The sequence below is a fragment of the Artemia sp. Qi Xiang Cuo genome, chromosome 14 (genome assembly GCF_049724085.1).
Source record: "Artemia sp. Qi Xiang Cuo chromosome 14, ASM4972408v1, whole genome shotgun sequence".
NCBI classification, from domain to species: domain Eukaryota; kingdom Metazoa; phylum Arthropoda; class Branchiopoda; order Anostraca; family Artemiidae; genus Artemia; species Artemia sp. Qi Xiang Cuo.
Window position 1 is genome coordinate 68,836,706 of NC_142807.1, and position 12,570 is coordinate 68,849,275.

Genomic DNA, 12,570 nt, shown 5'->3' on the forward strand with positions numbered 1-12,570 from the left:
TCAGTTCCTTATTTCACAAAGACATAAAGAAATTTAAAGTTCAATTCTAATTTTTCGGTGGAAGATAGAAAAAGTAATAGCAAACTTGTGAATATTTTCCTGGAAGATGAAAAGTTCTTGTCCAATTTAAAATTTTCTCAACGAAGTGAAGAAAAGTTCAAGTTCTCTTCTGAACTTTACCAAAGAACACAATACAATTCTAATTTCACCAGAGAAAACAAAAATCTTCCACTTCAGTTCTTTATTTCACAAAGACATAAGGAAATTTAAAGTTCAATTCTAATTTTTCGGTGGAAGATAGAAAAAGTAATATCATACTTGTGAATATTTTCACGGAAGATAAAAAGTTCTAGTTCAATTTAAAATTTCCTCAACGAAGTGAAGAAAAGTTCAAGTTCTCTTCGGAATTTTACTACAGAACACAATACAATTCTAATTTCACCAGAGAAAATAAAAATCTTCCACTTAAGTTCTTTATTTCACAATGACATAAAGAAATTTAAAGTTCAATTCTAAATTTTTCGGCGGAAGATAGAAAAAGTAATACCAAACTTGTGAATATTTTCATGGAAGATAAAAAAGTTCAAGTTCTCTTCTGAAATTTACTAAAGAACGCAATTCAATTCTAATTTAATCAGAGAAAATAAGGATCTTCCACTTCAGTTCTTTATTTCACAAAGACAAATAAATTTAAAGTTCAATTCCAAATTTTTCGGTGGAAGATAGAAAAAGTAATACCATACTTGTGAATATTTTCACGGAAGATAAAAAGTTCTAGTTCAATTTAAAATTTTCTCAACGAAGTGAAGAAAAGTTCAAGTTCTCTTCGGAATTTTACTACAGAACACAATACAATTCTAATTTCACCAGAGAAAATAAAAATCTTCCACTTAAGTTCTTTATTTCACAATGACATAAAGAAATTTAAAGTTCAATTCTAAATTTTTCGGCGGAAGATAGAAAAAGTAATACCATACTTGTGAATATTTTCATGGAAGATAAAAAAGTTCAAATTCTCTTCTGAATTTTACCAAAGAACACAATTCAATTCTAATTTCATCAAACAAAATAAGGATCTTCCACTTCAGTTCTTTATTTCACAAAGACAAAGAAATTTAAAGTTCAATTCAAAATATTTCGGTGGAAGATAGAAAACGTAATACCATGCTTGTGAATATTTTCCCGGAAGATAAAAAGTTCTAGCTCAATTTAAAATTTTCGCAACGAAGTGAAGAAAAGTTCAAGTTCTCTTCGGAATTTTACCAAAGAACACAATTCATTTCTAATTTCTCCTGAGAAAATAAAATCTTCTGCTTCATTTCTTTATTTCACAAAGACATAAAGAAATTTAAAGTTCAATTCCAAATTGTTCGGTGGAAGATAGAAAAAATAATACCATACTTGTGAATATTTTCACGGAAGATAAAAAGTTCTAGTTCAATTTAAAATTTTCTCAACGAAGTGAAGAAAAGTTCAAGTTCTCTTCTGAAGTTTACCAAAGAACACACTTCAATTCTAATTTCTCCAGAGAAAACAAAAATCTTCCACTTCAGTTCTTTATTTCACAAAGACATAAGGAAATTTAAAGTTCAATTCTAATTTTTCGGTGGAAGATAGAAAAAGTAATATCATACTTGTGAATATTTTCATGGAAGATAAAAAGTTCTAGTTCAATTTAAAATTTTGTCAACGAAGTCAAGGAAAGTTCAAGTTCTCTTCTGAGATTTTCCAAAGAACAGACTTCAATTCTAATTTCTCCAGAGAAAATAAAAATCTTCCACTTCAGTTTTAAGTTCCCCAAAGAAATAAAAGAAATTTAAAGTTCTATTCTAAATTTTTAGATGGAAGATAGAAAAAGTAATACTATGACTGCGATTGTTTTCCATGAAGGTCAAAAGTTTCACTATATTTATAATTTTTCTTAAATTCAGTTCTGATTTTTCTCAAAGAGATGTAAAATTTAAAGTTCTGTTCCAAATTTTTCATAGAAGATAGAAAAAGTTATACATTGATTGTGAATATCCGACATGAAGATAAGGAGCATCACTTTAATTCTGAGTTTTCTCGAAGAAGTGCAAAATGTTCAAGTTCTCTTCTGAATTTTCTTAAAGAAGTGAAAAAAGTTAGCTCACTTCTAAATTTTTCATAGAAGACAGGAAAAGTTATACTTTGATCGTGAATATTCGAGTTCTTTTCTGAATTTTACCAAAGAACACAATTCAATTCTAATTTCCCCAATAAAAAATTTAAAGTTCAATTCTAATTTTTTCGGTGGAAGATAGAAAGAGTATGGTTAGGTTTGGTTTGACTCGATTAAGTTAGGTTAGGTTAGCCTACGTACGCGCGCGTACGTAGGCTAACCTAGCCTAACCTAACTTAACCTAACTTAATCTAACCTAACCTAACCTAATCATACACCTAACTTTTTGCCTGTCTCTCACCTAACCTAAGCTAACCTAAGTGAAGCGTACGTAGGCTAACCTAACCTAACCTAACTTAATCTAGTCTAACCTAACCTCACCATACTCTTTCTATCTTCCACCAAAAAAATTAGAATTGAACTTTAAATTTTTTATTGGGGAAATTAGAATTGAATTGTGTTCTTTGGTAAAATTCAGAATAGAACTCGAATATTCACGATCAAAGTATAACTTTTCCTGTCTTCTATGAAAAATTTAGAAGTGAGCTAACTTTTTTCACTTCTTTAAGAAAATTCAGAAGAGAACTTGAACATTTTGCACTTCTTCGAGAAAACTCAGAATTAAAGTGATGCTCCTTATCTTCATGTCGGATATTCACAATCAATGTATAACTTTTTCTATCTTCTATGAAAAATTTGGAACAGAACTTTAAATTTTTCATCTCTTTGAGAAAAATCAGAACTGAATTTAAGAAAAATTATAAATATAGTGAAACTTTTGACCTTCATGGAAAACAATCGCAGTCATAGTATTACTTTTTCTATCTTCAATCTAAACATTTAGAATAGAACTTTAAGTTTCTTTTATTTCTTTGGGGAACTTAAAACTGAAGGGGAAGATTTTTATTTTCTTTGGAGAACTTACAATTGGAGTCTCCTCTTTGGTAAAGTTCGGAAGAGAACTTGAACTTTCCTTGACTTCGTTGACAAAATTTTAAATTGAACTAGAACTTTTTATCTTCCGTGAAAATATTCACAAGTATGATATTACTTTTTCTATCTTCCAGCGAAAAATTAGAATTGAACTTTAAATTTCCTTATGTCTTTGTGAAATAAAGAACTGAAGTGGAAGATTTTTGTTTTCTCGGGAGAAATTAGAATTGAAGTGTGTTCTTTGGTAAACTTCAGAAGAGAACTTGAACTTTTCTTCACTTCGTTGAGAAAATTTTAAATTGAACTAGAACTTTTTATTTTCCATGAAAATATTCACAAGTATGGTATTACTTTTTCTATCTTCCACCGAATAATTTGGAATGGAACGTTAAATTTCTTTATGTCTTTGTGAAATAAAGAACTGAAGTGGAAGATTTTATTTTCTCAGGAGAAATTAGAATTGAATTTTGTTCTTTGGTGAAATTCCGAAGAGAACTTGAACTTTTCTTCACTTCCTTGCGAAAATTTTAAATTGAATTAGAACTTTTTTTCTTCCGTGAAAATATTCACAAGTATGGTATTACTTTTTCTATCTTCCCCCGAAAAATTTGGAATTGAACTTTAAATTTCTTTATGTCTTTGTGAAATAAAGAACTGAAGTGGAAGATTTTTATTTTCTTTGGTGAAATTAGAATTGAATTGTGTTCTTTGGTAAAATTCAGAAGAGAACTTGAACTTTTTTATCTTCCATGAAAATATTCACAAGTATGGTATTACTTTTTCTATCTTCCGCCGAAAAATTTAGAATTGAACTTAAAATTTCTTGATGTCATTGTGAAATAAAGAACTTAAGTGGAAGATTTTTATTTTCTCTGGTGAAATTAGAATTGTATTGTGTTCTGTAGTAAAATTCCGAAGAGAACTTGAACTTTTCTTCACTTCGTTGAGAAAATTTTAAATTGAACTAGAACTTTTTATCTTCCGGGAAAATATTTACAAGTATGGTATTACTTTTTCTATCTTCCACCGAAAAATTTTGAATTGAACTTTAAATTTCTTTGTCTTTGTGAAATAAAGAACTGAAGTGGAAGATTTTTATTTTCTTTGGTGAAATTAGAATTGAATTGCGTTCTTTGGTAAATTTCAGAAGAGAACTTGAACTTTTTTATCTTCCATGAAAATATTCACAAGTTTGGTATTACTTTTTCTATCTTCCTCCGAAAAATTTAGAATTGAACTTCAAATTTATTGATGTCATCGTGAAATAAAGAACTTAAGTGGAAGATTTTTATTTTCTCTGGTGAAATTAGAATTGTATTGTGTTCTGTAGTAAAATTCCGAAGAGAACTTGAACTTTTCTTCACTTCGTTGAGGAAATTGTAAATTGAACTAGAACTTTTTATCTTCCGTGAAAATATTCACAAGTATGATATTACTTTTTCTATCTTCCACCGAAAAATTTGGAATTGAACTTTAAATTTATTTATGTCTTTGTGAAATAAAGAACTGAAGTGGAAGATTTTTATTTTCTTTGGTGAAATTAGAATTGAATTGTGTTCTTTGGTAAAGTTCAGAAGAGAACTTGAACTTTTCTTCACTTCGTTGAGGAAATTTTAAATTGGACAAGAACTTTTCATCTTCTATGAAAATATTCACAAGTTTGCTATTACTTTTTCTATCTTCCACCGAAAAATTAGAATTGAATTTTAAATTTCTTTATGTCTTTGTGAAATAAAGAACTGAATTGGAAGATTTTTGTTTTCTCTGGAGAAATTAGAATTGGAGCGTGTTCTTTGGTAAAATTCAGAAGAGATCAAAAACTTTTCTTCACTTTGTTGAGAAAATTTGGAACAATATTTTAAATTTTTTCATCCCCTTGAGAAAAATCTGAACCGAAGTTGAAAATTTTTATATTATTTGGAAAAAAAGAATTGATTAAAAACTAATTTCTTTTTCATTTAGAAAGTGGGTGAAAAAGATAAGTACTTCAAGTTGCAAAATGGGGTTAGGAGGGACATATAGAAAGTAACTTGCTCTGAAATGGTCTTTGAAAAGTATTTCTTAGTGTTGAGGTAACTGAAATGTTGTAAACTAAAGTTGCGGATGAAAAATAATAAGTACTTCAAGTCGGAAAATGGGTTTAGGAGGGACATTAAGAAAGTAACTTGCTCTGAATTGTTTTTGAAAATTATTTGTTTGTGTTTATTTATTAATATAGCTGTCTTATCTTGTTGGGGAGAAAAATATTTTTTATTATCGGTTTTTATTGGGTTTTTGAGGGATATTATGATTTTTACTTTCTTTTAAATTTAATTTTAAAGGTATATCTTGGTTTTGAAGTTTACAAAAAGCTGTAAAGTATAGTTGTGGGTGAAAAAGATATGTACTTCATGTTGAAAAATGGGTTTAGGAGTGTCATTAATAAAGTAACTTTATCTGAAAATGTATTTTTATAGTTTTTATTTTCTTTTATTTTTAAAAAAATGCTTTAAATTATTTATTTGTTTGTTAATTATATTTAATTCAAGTTTCTAATTTTGTTTATTAAGGAAATTATGAGTGTAACTAGCTCTGAAATTGCCTTTGAAAAGTATTTCTTGGTGTTGAGGTATCCAAAAAGCTGTAAAATACAGTTGTGTGTGAAAAAGATAAGTACTTCAAGTTGCAAAATATGTTTAGGAGTGAAATTAAGAAAGTAACTTGTTCTGAAATGGTCTTTGAAAAGTATTTCTTGGTGTTGAGGTAACCAAAAAGCTGTAAAGTATTGTTGTGGGTGAAAAACCTAAGTAATTCAAGTTGGAAAATGGGTTTAGAAGTGAGATTAAGCAAGAAGCGTGCAATCAACAGGTCTTTTATAAGTATATATTTGTTTTAAGGTATCCTACAATCTGTAGATAGTAGTTGTGGGTGAAAAAGATAAGTACTTCAAGTTGTAACAGGGGATTAGAAATATCATTAAGAATGTAGGAAGATCTGAAATCGTCTTTGAAAAGTATTCCTGGGTGTTGATTTATCCAAAAAGCTGTAAAGTATTGTTTAGTGTGAAAAAGATAAGTACTTCAAGTTGGAAAATGGGTTTAGGAGGGACATTAAGAAAGTAACTTGCTCTGAAATGGTCTTTCAAAAGTATTTCTTGGTGTTGGGACACTCAAAAAGCTGTATAGTATAGTTGTGAGTGAAAAAGAAAAGTACTTCAAGTTGGAAAATGGGTTTAGGAGGGACATTAAGAAAGTAACTTGCTCTGAAATGGTCTTTGAAAAGTATTTCTTGGTGTTGAGGTAACAAAAAAGCTGCAAAGTATAGTTTTGTTTGAAATAGATAATTGCTTAAAGTTAGAATATGGATTTAGGAGTAACAATAAGAAAGTAACTTGATCTGAAAGGGTCCTTGAAAAGTATTTCTTGGTGTTGAGGTATCCAAAACGCTGTATGTTCTGGTTGTGGTGAAAAAGATAAGTACATCAAGTTGGAAAATGTGTTTAGGAGGGACATTAAGAAAGTAACTTGCTCTGAAATGGTCTTTCAGAAGTATTTCTTGGTGTTGAGGTATCCAAAAAGCTGTAAAGTATAGTTGTGGTGAAAAAGATAAGTACTTCAAGTTGCAAAATGGGTTTAGGAGGGACATTAAGAAAGTAACTTGCTCTGAAATGGTCTTTGAAAAGTATTTTTTTGTGTTGAGGTATCCAAAAAGCTGTAAAGTAGAGTTGTGGGTGAACAAGATAAGTATTTCAAGTTGGAAAATGGGTTTAGGAGTGAGATTAAGAAAGTAACTTGCTCTGAAATGGTCTTTGAAAAGTATTTCTTGGTATTGAGGTAACCAAAAAGCTGTAAAGTATAGTTGTGAGTGAAAAAGATAAGTACTTCAAGTTCGAAAATGGGTTTAGGAGGAACATTAAGAAAGTAACTTGCTCTGAAATGGTCTTTGAAAAATATTTCTTGGTGTTGAGGTATCCAAAAAGCTGTAAAGTATAGTTGTGGGTGAAAAAGATAAGTACTTCAAGTTGGAAAAAGGGGTTTAGGAGGGACATTAAGAAAGTAACTTGCTCTGAAATGGTCTTTGAAAAGTATTTCTTGGTGTTGAGGTATCCAAAAAGCTGTTAAGTATTGTTTAGGGTGAAAAAGATAATTACTTAAAGTTGAAAAATGGGTTTAGGAGTGACATTAAGAATGTAACTTGCTCTGAAATGGTCTTTGAAAAGTATTTCTTGGTGTTGAGGTAACCAAAAAGCTGTAAAATATAGTTGTGGTGAAAAATATAAGTACTTCAAGTTGCAAAATAGGTTTAGGAGGGACATTAGGAAAGTAACGTGTTCTGAAATGGTCTTTGAAAAGTATTTCTTGGTGTTGAGGTAACCAAAAATCTGTAAAGTATAGTTTTGGGTGAATAAGATAAGTACTTCAAGTTGGAAAATGGGTTTAGGAGTGACATTAAGAAAGTAACTTGCTCTGAAATGGTCTTTGAAAAGTATTTCTTGGTGTTGAGGTAACCAAATAGCTGTAAAGTATAGTTGTGAGTGAAAAAGATAAGTACTTCAAGTTGGAAAATGGGTTTAGGAGGAACATTAAGAAAGTAACTTGCTCTGAAAAGGTCTTTGAAAGGTATTTCTTGGTGTTGAGGTATCCAAAAAGCTGTAAAGTATAGTTGTGGGTGAAAAAGATATGTACTTCAAGTTGGAAAATGGGTTTAGGAGGGACATTAAGAAAGTAACTTGCTCTGAAATGGTCTTTCAAAAGTATTTCTTGGTGTTGGGACACTCAAAAAGCTGTATAGTATAGTTGTGAGTGAAAAAGATAAGTACTTCAAGTTGGAAAATGGGTTTAGGAGGGACATTAAGAAAGTAACTTGCTCTGAAATGGTCTTTGAAAAGTATTTCTTGGAGTTGAAGAATCCAAAAAGCTGTAAAGTATAGTTGTGGGTGAAAGTGATACGTACTTCAACTTGGAAAATGGGGTTAGGGGGGACATAAAAAAATTAATTTTCTCTGAAATTGTACTTTAAATGTTTCACTTGGTTTTGAGGTATAAAAAATTCTGAAAATTCTAGCTTTTGTAGAAAGACATAAGTAAACCAAGTTGAAAAATGGGTTTGGTACGGATATGAAAAAAGTAACTTGCTCTGAAATGGTCTTTGAAAAGTATTTCTTGGTGTTGGGACACTCAAAAAGCTGTAAAGTATAGTTGTGAGTGAAAAAGATAAGTACTTCAAGTTGGAAAATGGGTTTAGGAGGAACATTAAGAAAGTAACTTGCTTTGAAATGGTCTTTGAAAGGTATTTCTTGGTGTTGAGGTATCCAAAAAGCTGTAAAGTATAGTTGTGGGTGAAAAAGATAGGTACGTCAAGTTGGAAAATGGGTTTAGGAGGGACATTAAGAGAGTAACTTGCTCTGAAATGGTCTTTGAAAGGTATTTCTTGGTGTTGAGGTATCCAAAAAGCTGTGTAGTATAGTTTTGGATGAAAAATATAAGTACTTCAAGTTGGAAAATGGGTATAGTAGAGACATTAAGAAATTAACTTGCTCTGAAACGCCTTTTTGAAAGGTATTTCTTGGTGTTGTGACACTCAAAAAGCTGTAAAGTATAGTTGTGGGTGAAAAAGATAAGTACTTCAAGTTGGGAAATGGGTTTAGGAGGGACATTAAGAAAATAATTTGCTCTGAAATGGTCTTTGAAAAGTATTTCTTGATTTTGAGGTATCCGAAAAGCTTTAAAGTATAGTTGTGAGTGAAAAAGATAAGTACTTCAAGTTGGAAAATTGTTTTAGAAGGGATATTAATACAGTAAGTTGATCTGAAATGGACTTAGAAAGGTATTTCTTGGTGTTGAGGTATCCAAAAAGCTGTAAAGTATATTTGTGGGTGAAAAAGATAAGTACTTCAAGTTGGAAAATGGGTTTAGGATGGACATTAAGAAATTAACTAGCTTTGAAATTGTCTTTGAAATGTATTTCTTGGTGCTGCGGTATCCAAAAAGCTGTAAATTATAGTTTTGAGTGAAAAAAATAACTACTTAAAGTTAGAACATGGGTTTAGGAGGAACATTAAGAAAGTAACTTGCTTTGAAATGGTCTTTGAAAGGTATTTCTTGGTGTTGCGGTATCCAAAAAACTTTAAAGTATAGTTGTGGGTAAAAAATATAAGTACTTCAAGTTGTAAAATGGGTTTAGGAGGGACATTAAGAAAGTAACTTGCTCTGAAATGGTCTTTGAAATGTATTTCTTGGTGTTGGGGTATCCAAAAAGCTGTAAAGTATAGTTGTGGGGGAAAAAGATAAGTACTTCAACTTGTAAAATGGGTTTAGGAGGAATATCAAGAATGTGACTTGCTCTGAAATGGTCTTTGAAAAGTATTTCTTGGTGTTGGGGTATTCAAAAAGCTGTATAGTATAGTTGCGGATGAAAAAGATGAGTACTTCAAGTTGCAAAATGGCTTAGGATAGACATTAAGAAAATAACTTGCTCTGAAATGGTCTTTGAAAAGCATTTCTTGATTTTGAGCTATCCAAAAATATGTAGAGTATAGTTTTGGGCGAAAAAAATATGTACTTCAAGTTGTAAAATGGGTTTAGGAGTAATAGTAAGACAGTAACTTTCTCTGAAATGGTCTTTGAAAGGTATTTCTTGGTGTTGAGGTATCCAAAAAGCTGTAAAGTATAGTTTCGGTTGAAAAAGATAAGTACTTCAAGTTGCAAAATGTGTTAAAAAGAAAAATTAAGAGAGAATTGGGGATTGAAATAGTCTTTTATGGGCATTTTTTTTTTCTGAGTTTCCCAAAAAGCGTTGTTGCGTGGTTGTGGGTGAAAGAGGAATGAGCGTAAAGTTGGAAAAATTAGTTTGGTTGGGTCAGTCTAACAGCAGAGTACTCTGAAATGGTCTTTGAATAGTATTCCTTGGAGTTGAAGTATTCAAAGATCTATGGAGTATAGTTTCGGGTGAAAAAGATAAGTACTTCAAGTTGGAAAATGGGTTTAGGAGGGATATTAAGAAAGTAACTTGCTCTGAAATGCCTTTTGAAAGGTATTTCTTGGTGTTGGGACACTCAAAAAGCTGTAAAAAAGATAAGTACTTCAAGTTGCAAAATGGGTTTAGGAGGAACATTAAGAAAGTAACTTGCTTGTCTTAGTCGATTACGTCATTCTATGCCCATAAATGAATTCCCGTCATGACCTTCTGATAGGGTTCTACCGATTATGTAATCAATTTCTCAGAAATACTTTTTCCTAGTCAATTACGACATTCTAAGCCCATTTATGGACTCCCGTCATGACCTTCTGATAGGGTTCTACTGATTATGTAATCAATTTCTCAGAAGTCAATTTTCCTAGTCGAATACGTCATTCTATTACCAATTATGGACTCCCGTCATGACCTTCTGATAGGGTTCTACTGATTATGTAATCAATTTCTCAGAAATCCATTTTCCTAGTCGATTACGTCATTCTATGCCCATGTATGGACTCCCGTCATGACTTTCTGATAGGGTTCTACTGATTATGTAATCAATTTCTCAGAAATCCATTTTCCTAGTCGATTACGTCATTCTATGTCCCATGTATGGACTCCCGTCATGACCTTCTGATAGGGTTCTACTGATTATGTAATCAATATATCTCTTCCACACCTTCTCCTTAGAAACAACAAATTAATTCCCCTTTCTTGAATCAATGATTCCCCTTAGAAACAACAAATTAATTTCCCATTTCGTGATATATCAATCAATCTTGACAACACCTGTCAGACATTATTAAACTTCGCCTGGAAACAATTTGATTAATGATTGACAGTACTTGGAAAAAGAGGTCATTGACCCCATTAACCACGTGTTCTCCCTAGGGAGGCTATGCCCATATTTGGTGTACTGATCGGAGATACGTTCTTTTGATAACCGAATTTTGTACTGTTCGTGTCAATAGGGGCATTTCTACTATCATATTCATAATCTTCAGTAACTTATTTCTAACCTCAGAGCCACCATATTTAAGAAATTCATTTACCACCCTATCAGCACCTGGAGCCTTATTATTTTTTAAACTTTTTAGTACTTTTGCCAGCTTCTACTAACAAAACAAACCTTCTTTATCATCCAAGGTATCACAAACTTTTTTCGTTTTTCTCTATATCTTTCCCTGCAACTCTATCTCGGTTAAGCAAATTCTCAAAAAATTCGGCCCATCTCTCTTTAGTTTTTTCTTTATCGCTAATTGCGGCCCCATTCATATTTTTAATTGGGCCAAATCCGGATTGACTACTCCCTCTCAATTTGTTAACATGCCAGTACAATATTTGACTATTATGCCGTCTAGCTGCATCTTCCAGATCCTCGACAATTTTATCCATGGCCTCCACTTCTCACACCTCCTTAGTTCGTATTTTAATGCTTTCTCCATTTTCTTTATTATTTTTTCCCTGGTCTAAAGGAAAAAATAATAAATAATACTTTGTTCCGTCATCGTTCTTGTATGCCCCCAGGGCATAACTTAAAACCCTTGCCCTGAGGGTTTTGGGGGAGTAACCTACTCAAAAACATATTTTCTATCTGGAAATCAACTACGCTGAACAAAATGGCTATCTCAAAATTTTGATTGGATGTGTTTGGGGAATGATGGGCGGGGGGGGGTTGTTAATTGCCCTCCAATCACTTTCGACTATTAAACAGGGCACTGGCCAATCCAATTTCCGGCCAACTGGCCAACGCATCTGTGATCTTTCTTCTAGCAAACATTACAAAATTCCACATTTTGTTAGATATGAGCTTGAAACCTCTATAGTAGGGTTCTTTGATACGCTGAATCTAATGGTGTGGTTTTCATTAAAATTATATGACTTCGAGGGGGGATTTCCTTTTTCTAAGCAAATTTTCTAAGCCTCATAACTTTTGATGGGTAAAATTAAACTTGATGACACTTACATAATTGAAATCAGCATAAAATTTCAATTCTTTTGATGTATCTATTGGTATCAAAATTCCGTTTTTCAGAGTTTCGGTTACACATATTTTTCTAACTACATTGAAGTAATCCATATAAGAAGAAAAAGAAAATAAACCCATTTAAAATTTCTGAAAGCTAAGTCTCTGGCAGTAATTGCCATCCCAAAGAAATTTTCTGGCGAGGCTTATGATGACTTGCCTTGCCTTTTCCATCTCTGTACTGGTAGATATGGGAATTTAAAATTTTAGGTGTATAGAGAAACAATTTAATTAATTTCTACTCCCCGCCTTACCTCTTTCAAAATTTATCTGAAGCCTCATGAAGAGTAAGCAGTTTGTTCCTTAAAATGTACTTTTTTTTTAGGAATCTACCCTAACCCTACCTAAACAATTACCCCCCCTCCCCGCTTTATTATAGCTGATACGCAATTACAGATCACCAAACGTAGCCTAATTTCATTAAAAATAAAGCGAATCAACTTGGTTGAATCCAGTATTGCCACCATTTGGCATTACTTCTATTGCTACTTAGAGGCCTAAAATACAGTTATTGATACTTTTAAATCCATTAGCT

At 31.6% G+C, this 12,570-nt stretch overlaps 1 protein-coding gene across 1 annotated transcript in view; it reads left to right on the forward strand.

Annotated features, from left to right (window-relative positions):
- Positions 1-12,570, forward strand: part of LOC148944796 (pancreatic lipase-related protein 2-like) — a 147,053-nt gene that overhangs the window by 15,132 nt on the left and 119,351 nt on the right. The window lies entirely within an intron of this gene.